The following is a 12,180-nucleotide window of genomic DNA, read 5'->3' on the forward strand; positions in this document are numbered from 1 at the left end:
CGGTATAAACCAATAATATCCTGTTACACAAAACTGTCAAATATACTTTAGTCTTCTAAAGATGACATATTATTGACAAAGGAGAGAAAAGGGCCCTGAGACTTATTCAAATTGTCTGAAAAACCTCTAACTGAACAAAATCTTCTCTAAGTAAATCAAGGATTCTTGCTTTGTTTGTGTGTAGGCGTTTTATTTAGTGTGAATAGTCTTTATTGTCATTGAAGAAAGGAATTTTAGAGGATTGGCATGAAATTGAAAAATCCCTCCTGTTTGTCGCACCCCACCTGTCATACCTCCATTCCCCACCAGGGCGGTTTAAGAGGCACTGGTTTAGCGTCATACGCTGATGGTTACTTCTTCAACCCAAGGCAACAACTAAAAACATTGGTTTTCTTGCTTTGTGGGCAAAAAAAAAAAAAAAAAAAAGAGCAGCTGCGTTGATGCTCATCCATGGTGACCTTGCAATTTCACAAACTAGCACAATGTTATTAAGTGTCCTTGAACATGATCTGGACCAGCTTCTGCTACAAGCTGCTGGTCTGGACACGAGCGTGACCTCTGACCTCAGCGTGAGCGCGGGGACTGAGCCATTTCCATATCAGGCTGCTTTCATCGCGTCACCTCACAGAGAGAATATGCATCGGAGAGCAGGAACAGCCACCCTCTCATACAAACTATGACTTTAGCGCGACATTAGCATTCAGTGGGCGACCCGTGGCATGTTTGCTCTTCTTTTACTCACAGCCTGTTCTTTTCCCGTTTGAGCCGAAGAGACCAAATGTCCGATTTGCCCTTAGAGTTCACTCTGACTTTAGCCTTTTCATGGCCGAAACCTCAATTATCAAGGTTATTTTTTACTAAAGGACACCCAGACGTGCGGCTGTCCCTTTTTTTCCAAACAATTCTCCTGCATTAGCGTTATAGAAAATGGATCACAATGAAATGCACGACGTCTGTTTGGTTGCTGTAGTGCAGCAACACTCTAAGTGGTGAAGGAGACACATGTTTTATTGACAAAGACAGAGCGAGGACTCACTGGTGGGGTTGGAGGACAAATCTATAAATCTGCCAGATGTGTTGATGTGTTTTTTGGCTGAGCTGTTTAGTCTTTAGACAAGTGATGGGGGTGATGTTTGAGAAAACAGCTTTCACACAATAGATTTGGTATTAATGAAGCAACGTTTACAGCAGGGGACGTTTCAATTATTGTAAATTTAAAGGCAATGATTACCTCAACTTTTTAACAACTGATCCAAACTAAGTAGTGGTTTCCTGTGTATTTCATTATTGTCAGATAACAACAACATTTAACCATGGTAACCTAGAGCAGTGATTCCCAACCTTTCTTGTCTTGTGTACCCCTTGAGTCTCTTTGTCACACCACGAGTACCCCCTCACTCATACGTGTTCATAATAGAATATTACAATAGAATATTCAACGCAAGTCATTTTATTTCATCTTCTTAAATTGAACAATTAATATTCAGGCATTATCTTCTTATTTAACGCAAATTAAGCATAAAATGATGTTGTCTTCAGGGCAATAAAAATGATAAATATAAGAAATAATATTATAGTAAATGTTTGTATTATTAATACTAATATATCATTATTATTATTATAGAAAAAATAATAAAGTTGAAATTAGAAAAAAAATAGAATAACAAAAAATAATAAGTAATATAAACAAATAAATACAAAACAAATAATTAACCTGCCTGTGTTATATTGTCCTCTTTAAACAGGCATTTAAACTCTAAAAACAAGTCACTGCGTACACGTACAATTTTATTGACGGACTTGTGAAATGACAGAATAATTTTTTATTATTTTGAAAATGAATTTTTAACTTTTCCACGTACCCCCTGCAATGTGCTTACATACCCCTCGGGGTACGCGTACCCCTGGTTGGGAAACACTGACCCAGAGTACAGAATACTATAAGGAAACTCCTATTTTCTGGCATTTTTGTAAGTTTAATGGTTATTAATTAAAGGGTACCTGTGTGAAAATGTATATAACATAACAAAAATGTGCACCTTTTATTTATTTATATATATATATATATATATATATATATATATATATATATATGTGTGTGTGTGTGTAAAAAAAAAACACATTAAAATTACTTTTTTTGAATGATTTTATACCTTCAGGCATAAACTATGGATTTTAAACTTTTTAATGTTTTTTTTTATTATTAAAAAGTGCACATGTTTTTATTAGTAACATGAAACTATTTTTTAGTAATTTACATTTTCACTACAGGTACCCTTTAGTTGACAAAATGTAATTCAAATGTTCCCATTAAAACCTATTGGAACAGACAGTGAACACAGCGCCCCCTGCTGTTAGAGTTATTTATACAGTAAACTGTATTATAATGACTGACTCCAAGGGGTTATACTGACTCCGAGGCTCAGTTTATGCATCCTCACTTGCATTTTCTTTGGGAATATATAGCCTTTGATTTTGATTTATTTATTTTTGAACATGTAAAAATAAAACAACACATACACATACACATACGTGCCAAGAAAAACCCCAAATAAAACTCCTGACATTGAAAAATCGAAAAAAACAGATTAAAAAAAAAAAAATTATCCTATTTATTTAATTGTATTTTTTTTTTAATTCTACTATGTTTTGCACCTCAGTAGCTGATTTCCCATCCAGTATACAGACTACAATCCTGATCATTGTGTTTTATGTGTTTTAACAGACTATGCAAAAATGCAGCTGTTAAATGTAACATCTGGATAAACATCCATCCAGCCATTCATGCATTTTTTTCTTTACCCATTTTCAATCTTGCACTTCTCTATTTTGAGTTGAAGCGGTCGTGCACCCTGGCCAGGTCACGAGTCCATTACACACACACACACACACACACGCACACACACACACACACACAAACACACTCCTACAGTCAATTTCAAACACCAATGAACCAAACATACATGTTTTTTAGACGGTGGGTGGAGTGTAATCCCATTCACCCTCAGGGAGAACATGCATGCTGCACAGAAACACTGGTGCCACTGGGGCCTGGACCCATGACCTTGTTGCTGTGAGGGAGCGATGCAACCCACCGGGCCAAGAGCGTCTCTAAGAAGAGAAACAGCCAGAGGAAATACAGAAAATGTATTTGAGATATGTGTGTGTGTGTGTGTGTTTTTAAGGGCAAGCTGTTTTTTCGCTTCTGTACTTAAAATAAGATTTTACGAATGCAGTTTAACGATTTTCTTGGGTTAAAAAAATGTTGGTAAATAAGCTGACAAGAGTGTTATTCATCGAGCTGAATAGATGTTTTTCTTCTTTTGTAAAGCAGTGTGGAGCACCACTAAAATATAAGAAATACATACGTATTATATTGTAATATGTATTGTTGATACAATAAAAAAAAAAATACAGACAATACATTTTGCTTCATCTTTTACTAAGGATTTTTTTGATGTCCTGCCATGATGTTCTGTCAACCAAAGAATGTTGTGTATATACAGTAGATTACATTAGATACAACTTTCAAAGCAGCACTAGGTGAGTATTTTAAAGAAGGGAGGTGCTGGAAAATCCTGACTTTTTAAACAGTCTTTGAACATCTCAATTTCTGATCAGCTTTTTTACGTTGGCCAATCAGTGAAGAGCTTGGTCAAAGGTCGGGACTCCCGGGAGTTAGCATTTGTTAATGTTAGCAGGTAGCTACCAAACAACTAAAATAATTGATACTGTTCACCAAAAGACATTTTATCTTTATAATATTATACATAATGTTGTTGATATAATGTGTTATCAATGCCTTAAGTTCCTCTAAAGTACATTTGAATACATTTATTTTCCGTGTTGCAGATGACTTCACCACCAACATGTGCTAATCAAGGAGACTATGCTGTGCTAAAGTCTTGAAGCATCAAATAACAGTAAGTTTTCACTCTGTCCTATAGTTTTAAAAATCTTGTTAACTTGAGTAAAGTTTGAGTTTTGTGCTGTGTAAAGAGGGAAATTTTTTTATGTTTTTCAGGCTAAAATGTTTAATATTAAACTGTCATTATCCACCTGATTATTTTTTTTTATTTTATTTTTAATCTACATCACTTTAACTACAGGACAATTAAAAAAACATTTTTAGTTATTTTTATGACGAACAAAAGGAGTCAAATGTTGTTACAAATTTGAAAGAAAAAATAATAAATTGATTACCCACAGAAAATTTGTAATATTTATATATATTATACATTTTTTCCTATTTAAAAAATTATAAAATTGTCAGCTTTTTGTCAATGTAATGTAAGCTTGTTCCCCTAAAACTGTTAGCTGACCACGGCTATGGCTAATACCTTTAGCAAACTAATCAATCTCTCAATTATTTTATAAATAAAATAAGTACTAATATCTACTCTAACCGCTCAAATATTGATGTGTGTATATATATAATGTTTTTGGGCCATGAGATTTATTCAGGTTAATAAGTCAACTACGTTACGGACTAACTAACCGTAACTGGTGAGTGTGTGTTAAGAAAAGTCACTGTGCAGTAAACACAGTGTTACTTGGCTGTCATTCATGTGAAATTGACAATGTTTTGTAATTCCTGTGAAATGTATTCAGTGCAGTCGATAAATTCCGAATTTCTTCAGTGACACAGATATCGTCATGTATCGTGTGTGAAATTTCCCGTGATATATCGGTTATCGTAGAATCGCTGCATTGTGACAATATCGTTATCATGGGCAAAAATATTGTGATGTACTGTATGGCGAGGTACCGAGCAATACACAGCCCTGTGTGAGGGTCACGTATGTATAATTTAATTGTCATTAGCAGCAACAGCTTCAATATTTACATTTATTTTAGTAGTAGGTAGACATGTATACAGAAGAAGTAAAGCCAAAGAGTAGATGGTACAACCTTTGTTTTTTCTCTGTAGGACTCACATCAATGTGATTAATTAATCCCTCCACATCTGTATTTGTGTGCGCTAGCTCTTCGCGGTTGTTGACGCGTGTTTGTGTTACAATGGTGCTTTGGCACTTTGGCACCTGTGCTACATTAGGAACCTAAAGGCTCTGATAATAAGATGCAGGTGCACTGCTGGCAAACAGGGAGGAGATGGAGTGGGGGGGGGGGGGGGGGGAAGTACTGCTAGAGAGTCTCTCTCGCTCTGTGTCTGTGTGTGTGTGTGGGGGTCACCTGCTGTTGTTGGTTGGCACACCACATCAGAAAATACATGACGTCAGCCATGCTTTTGTAACTTATCTACACGGCGCAATTAAATGGCGGAAACGGCACGTTTAGTAGAAAATTGAAAAGCTGCTCTTTTGTCCTTTTGCTCTCTGGGTGCTGTCAATAATTATTGATGTTAATTACCCTAATGATTAGGGCAATTTCTCTATAGCTGTGTTGGCAGGTATGCAAAGCACACACAACGACAGGAGGGGCTTCTCTCATTGACAGGAGAGAGTCAAAGTGACGGCCAATAAGGAGGCAATCTACTTCATGAAAATCTAATTAGTTGATGAATGGTGCGATGTATGGACTATGGCACTATAATAATGTCCTCCCACCTGTGAAAATACTAGCCGGGATTATTGTTTTTGTTTGTGGGAAGCTACTTTATTTATTTAACGCAGACACACATTAGTGGAGCCAAAGTGTGGCATCGATATGAACATCTGCTTCATGTACACGAAACACGCTACGTGGAAGGCTGTTTCCTGTATTCTTCACCCTGCGACCCCCAAAATAAAGGTTCCAGAGACCGGGGACACCCACTGTACCTGAAGGTGGTTGAACACAGACATGAACATGGAAGAACAGTCATGTGGAGACAGGGTTATAAAGGGGAGAGATTTTTGGGGTCCATCCATAAAGTCAGCAAAATGATGGTCCATTGTTCTATGAATCTGTGATAACCACATTTATTTATTTATCTGAATAACAGCCACTGTTATCCAGGAAGTTTATCATTATTTGCTCCATAGTATATATTCTTCTTAAAGCTGATATCTGGAGAGAAATCTATGTTTGTTTGATTCTTTTGAAAAGCAAAAAAATGCCTATCCAGTCTTTTACTATGGTCTACTGCCGGTGGTCATTCATATACATTAATGTGTACAAGTCCCTTCTTCTTCATCCTATAGACCACTAAACAAATGGAAACGATCTCCGAGTGCGCCCAGCCAATATGATTTTGGCTCTTACCTGACCCATAGATCTTTATCAATGCCAAAAACTTTGATGGAGAAGTGGCAGAAATGGGAGTAATGTAGTAAAAATGCATTAAAAAGAGAAAAAATATGGCAGGAAAAAGGGATGGAAATAGGTTAAAATATAGCAAGTTTGGTGTATTTGCAGAAAAAGGGTAAAATTAAGCAAAAATGGGCTCAAATTGTTCAAGAAATATTCTTTATAAATATTATTTATGCTTCTTAAAAGCATCTGGCGACCTCCTCCCAGTGCCTCCCGACACCAAGGTTGCGAACCCCTGCTGTAGTGAAGCTGGTTTTGGTTGCAGAGGCGCTTGAATCAGTTTGTTTCTGTACGAGAATGAATAGGATTCACATCATTGCAGCCTTGGAATCCCTCACCTGCTTAACATTTACTGTACCCTTTCGCTGAAGCCCAGCTATACGCTCCCTTAATGGTTTCCAGACCTCATTTTTTGGCCTGAAACACATTGTTGTGATTGAGTGAGAACTCCCCTCTTTCCAAGCTTGAAACTGTGACCGCCTTCGAGACGTTCGTATGTTTAAAGAAAGCCTGCTCGTGTTTGTGTTTTTAACAAATCACAAATACTGGAAGCCTTATCCAAATTTTTTTCTGAACTTAATTTTTAAAGTAATATTGTGTTTAAACGGTTATCCATCGGGGGTTTGAAAACAGCTCAGTATCTGTGTTTAATAGACCACCATCTTACCTGAAACATGCTGTCTGTTTCTGAAACCTATCAAAATGACTAATTTAAAATCCCTGGTTTAGAAGTAAAGGAAGTGAGGAACGTGCAACATATGGCACCGTGTGTTCAAACCTGGCAACAGGCAATGGATTAACAATGACGAACCTTCTAAATGAAACAAACCCCCCTCCCGAAAAAAAAAGCACTGCCTTTAAAAAAGGCCTGTGAGTGTAACCTTCACTTTCATGTGCCCAGGGGAGTGAGCAAGACAAGAGGAGTCCTTTTTTGATTCTTTCAGCCACATTCGGAGAGAGACTGAACATGCATGGAGCTCCTGGATCTTCTCATCCACACTTTCCCATACGCCATATGGATGTGGGCTCAGATCGAAGGATAAGACAGCGAAGGAAAAAAAAAAAAAAGAGTCCCATATGTGTCTTTTTTTTCTTCATTAGCTCCCAGCAAAACAGAAGTAGCTGCTCACCAGCTTGATTGAAATTAATGTGGACAATACAGAGGCAACTCATTTACAAGAAAAGCTGACATCACAAACGCTAATCTTTCTTCTCTGAGATTCTTCCTCATTCGAACATTTGAAAGATCTTTGGAATGTGAATGGTTTATTTTGAGGAGTGTTGAGTTCGATATGTGTCCTACTGCTTCTTTGCCTAAAATATTGTCTTCATCAGACATTAATTAGGGTACCTGACGTGACCTAGCTTTGTCCGGCCTGGTACAGCTACTAATGGTTATTCTGAGTATACCTGAATACATAGGAAGGGTTAAAACTAAGTTTAAGTTAGTGCAGAATAAAACTTTGGCAAGTGCATCTATGAACATAAAGTAAAATACATGGTCATTTGAGTCATAATCTTTGAGGTATAAAATAAATTTTAGTTCAGGGGTCACATACACCTCAGTTTGATGTAAATTGGGCAGAACCAGTAAAATCAAGGCATAATTACCAATAAATACTGACAAATCAAATTTTTTCTCATTGTTATTTTTTCTCATTGTCTGTTATTCTGTCTAAAAAGTGTGACCCCCAAGTGCACGAAGTAGGAATAGAGCTTACTTTTGAGTAAATGGCAAATGCACATCATTTGCTTGTGTAACCAATCAAGAATCCAGATTGGACAAACTGTATAATGCCCCTAAACGACACTGATTTAAAACAACCTATTGCTTTGGTTAAATTTGTGGTTCTTGAACTTTGTCGATTGGACTTCAGTTTTGTTGAACATTCAAACATTCTTCTATAATCTACAGTCAACTAAAAAGTAGTGTTTAGCTGAAAACGATTCAACTTAACAGTAAAATTACTGACAGTGCAGCTGCACCACCTTGCAATACTTAGATGGTGCACACCCTGCTTTGAGGACCAAAGTAGATTTGCCGTTTCTGAAGCAGTGTTTAGTTTTTAATGGTGGAGCTGTTGGCCAAAAGCAGCAGGTTGATGTAACCAAAACATTAAAGCTGCTCTGAGAAGTTTGTGAAACGCTTGTTCAGCGACAGAAAGCTTCAAGGATCAGTTTCTTCTCTTTTGAGGGTCTTTATCCTCTCTGACTATTTTTTGTGTGTAGTATATGTTTTCCAGGACTTTGGAAAACATCCATTTAGGTGCGGTTTGTATCACTCAAACCTCAGAATGTGAGCATTCTGTGCACTTCCAAACCAGCGATTTAGGTTTAATCCATTAATGCTACAGCTCGATTCCCACCACTGTGACTCCTCCCTCCGTTATCTACAAAGTCTGCACAAAGTATCCATTGTACAGCTGTCCTCATTCTTCTTGCTGCACCCTTTTAAGAATTTTCCTATCCCCACCCCTGCTGACTCCAAATTAGTCATACAGACCGATATTGGCAATTAAGAAAGTATACTTTTGATGAATTATGCATTACTACTTGCCAAACACCACTTATCTGAGCCATAAAGTTGTGCATAACCTCATTACCTTGATAAAGCACTTAAACATTACCTGGGCTGTTAATGCATCCAGCTTTCCAATCAGCCTGTCCACCCCTTGGACTTCTTTCCTCTTGCACATTAAGTAGATGAAGTTCTACCAACCAATGTTTTTTCTCTCTCTCTCTCTCCCTCTGTCTTCCGCGTGGACTTTTTCAACTTCTAGTGTCAGACTGGGTGAGTGTCTGTCACCATGTGGACATCTTCATCCCCACATGATTTTGCTGATGCCTCATGTCAGTTTTAGGGGCCCAACAGGAAATTGCAGTTTCCTAAACCCGTTGCACTCTGACAACTCTTTTCTACCCTTAAAAGCACATGAGCTTTAATTTTTACCAAAAAGATCAGTTTGCACATGGCCTCTCCCCTTGACACATTTCTGCCTGTGTCCCTAGAGGGGACGGGCATAAATCCTCTGTTACCTTGGAAAAGGTGTTGACACTCGGCCCAGCACCACTCAATGGCTCCGTCGCCTCAATTAGCTGCTTGGGATCTTGTGTCAGTGCCATGAGGACAAGGGGGTGATGTGATACCCTGCAGCTGAGCTAACACATACAAGCTCCCGGCTCTTTTTACATGGATTTGGCAGAAAGGCAACCGGTAGAGGAGGGGTGCCTCTGCAGGTCTTTGACTCCTCCTCGGGTCTCGAATTATTTGTCTCTAACCAGGGCCGGGCCTGAGGGGAGGCGAAGAAGTTACAATTGATGTGATGTTAGATATTCTGTGGAAACCAGAAGTTGCCAGCAGGACTAAGGTTAAGGAGCATTCTGGTGCTGGATCTGTGCTTTGGGGCATCTTGTAGCTTGGAGGAAGTGGTGTCGGCAGAAGGGGGTGAGTGTTCCTCCCTGTTACCCCCTAGCCACCCTCCTCCAACTGCCATCTGATGTGAGGTAACATGTGAGGGCGAGCTTCCATCTGTCCACAGTATATGCTAGCAGAAGGTGCAGCTAATGAGGCTTGATTTGCTGCTGCACCTGCCTCCAATCTGGGGGGTGATGGTAGTGGTGGTTGAGCGTGAGGTTTTCAGTGTGTGTGTGTGTGTACTGACTCTGAGGATGCTCTATCTCACCAGCCTCAACATATCCTCCACCCGCCCCCTCTCCTCTCCCCCTTAAGGTGTAATCATTGGTTAGCTTGTATGGGAGCGCCTGCAGGTTGATGGACCCTGGGAATTCATTATGAAGAAGGTGAGGCCTTGGGTTGAAAGGGCCTTTTGACCTGCCTCCAAACACCCTCACATTACAAAGCAGAGGATGACTCAAAGGGAAAGGGGTGTCAGCCAACTTGTCGATGTGTCTTCACTGCACAAACAGCTCTCCTTTTGTTGAACATTTTCATTCGCACATTGTCAAAATGCTTCAAGAAATTGCGTTTGTCCAGAATCCGGAGAAAACCTGTTCTTTCTAAACTAAGGCCTTCTTCTGTAGAGGATGTGGTTGTTTTCTTCTCTCCAGATGGTGTTAGAGGGAGGCGTTATGTCCACATGGTAAATGCAGCGTGTTTGTCCCCTTTTCCTGTTCCCTGTCACAGATACCATTTGACACAAGAGCTCTTCAGGGGCCAGTTATTCCAGGCCATTGAATCCAGATCAAAACCAGCCCTGGGTGCTTTTGAATTCCCTGTTTCTTCACTGTCACTCACTCACTGCTATTAGAATGAAGACGGGAAGCAAATACTCACCATAGTTTAGCATTACAAGCCACTAATGAGACCATCTCTCAAGGTAATACATATTTAGTTGGTATCATTTTAAAATGTCTTGTAAATTGTAGAATAGTGCATGGCTGAGATTCACCGACCAGGGGGTCTGGTGTAAGAATTTCTTAGTGGGGGGGTTAAGAGAAAAACGACAGAGGTCTCATTGCCCCCAGGCACTGCTTACAACTACCATTGAATTCGTCATTGAAAAACAGTCTTTACAAGCGGTGTGAATGATCCACAGAGTGATGTCATCGCAGACAAAAACAACATGCCACTCTAAATTATTTTCAAATTAGCTGCTCCATTCATTATGCACCTCTATATGTCGAGGCCCAAATTACAGCTTTTATATCAATGATTGACCTGAGCAGCACTTTGGTGACGCTTAACATCTTTTTTGATCAACATAGAAACTTCTCAAAATGTTATTTTTAGTTGCACGTGGAAAATAAGCCTTAATTTCAGCATTTCATGAATACTTTATGGATACAGAGATACAAATGGCTCAGATTTAAAATAGTTTAACTTACTGGTCATCTAATCTGACAGCCAACACTTCTATATATTTGCAGTGATTATAGTTTGTTCTCGTCGCAGCCCCTTTAGTCACTTTGTAATCTTCCTTTCAAGCTTACAATGTCTTCCTTTTGATTTTCACGATTTGCACAAGAAAAAGATGTCAAATCTGAGCGTGGCTATAAATTAAAAGGTTTGTCACCAAATGAATCACGTGCTGAGAGATAAATCTAAACTTGTGAGCCGTCTCCATGGGAAAAGAGTTTACGCAACGAATCTGAGAAGGCTGATCATCCCATCGGGCTCATTTGTTTACTTTCAAATTCCCTCTTTTGTGGCTTTGGAATTAGAGCAATGTTTGTGCTTGCTTTGAGCCAAGGGGGAATTCACTCCAAATGGGATTCAGAAAATGGACACTGCCCTCTTCTGGCAGAAAGACTGATCACAATGTCAACCCAAATCTGTGAAATATTGCCAAGAAGCCCAAAAGTATAAAGATGATCCCTCCTAATGCAAATATTTAAACAATCCTTAACATAATTTGCTCCAACGTGTTTGTATGTGTGCTCTTTATAATCTGGGGAATTATTTCTATAATTTGCTATAGCTTGTGACTAAAGGAAGATAAATCATGTCTGGATGTGGAAATGCATCTAAAATGGACCATCGTTTGATAATTTACCAGGCAGGCCATTCTGCGCTAACGAAGTGATTGTCTGAAGCTTTTTAATGACCACTGTAAATCATTCATCAAAGCCCATATATAAATCCCATATGCTGCTGTGCCAGTCTCTTTTGGGATAAATGCTGGCTTCAATCTTGCCGATGACGTGGGTCAGATCTTCAAGCAGGTGGCTGCGATGCGGAGGCAGATGGGCCGAACACACCAACGCTGAATCCGTGAAGTTCTCTCTTCAGTTTCAAGCTGCACCGATGGGCCCTTGAATTATTACCGGGCCCCCCATTCATAATTAGCCCAAGTCTGGTGGGGACCAAAGCCCCACTAATGATGCCTTTGTTGCTGCTGATCTGCGTTCACACAATCAACAAGAGAGTGCGTTCGACTGGGAGAAGCAGTTCCACATTGAGCGATAGCG

At 39.1% G+C, this 12,180-nt stretch overlaps 1 long non-coding RNA gene across 1 annotated transcript in view; it reads left to right on the forward strand.

Moving 5' to 3' along the window:
- Window positions 1–3,654: 3,654 nt before the first annotated feature.
- LOC114480484 (uncharacterized) overlaps window positions 3,655–12,180 on the forward strand; it is a 64,310-nt gene continuing 55,784 nt past the window's right edge. Inside the window, exons 1-2 of the long non-coding RNA XR_003676117.1 lie at window positions 3,655–3,701; window positions 3,853–3,923. This is a non-coding gene — a long non-coding RNA (uncharacterized LOC114480484). The remainder of the gene's footprint in view (window positions 3,702–3,852; window positions 3,924–12,180) is intronic.

This window comes from Gouania willdenowi, chromosome 18 (assembly GCF_900634775.1).
Source record: "Gouania willdenowi chromosome 18, fGouWil2.1, whole genome shotgun sequence".
In the NCBI taxonomy this organism is placed as follows: Eukaryota; Metazoa; Chordata; class Actinopteri; order Blenniiformes; family Gobiesocidae; genus Gouania; species Gouania willdenowi.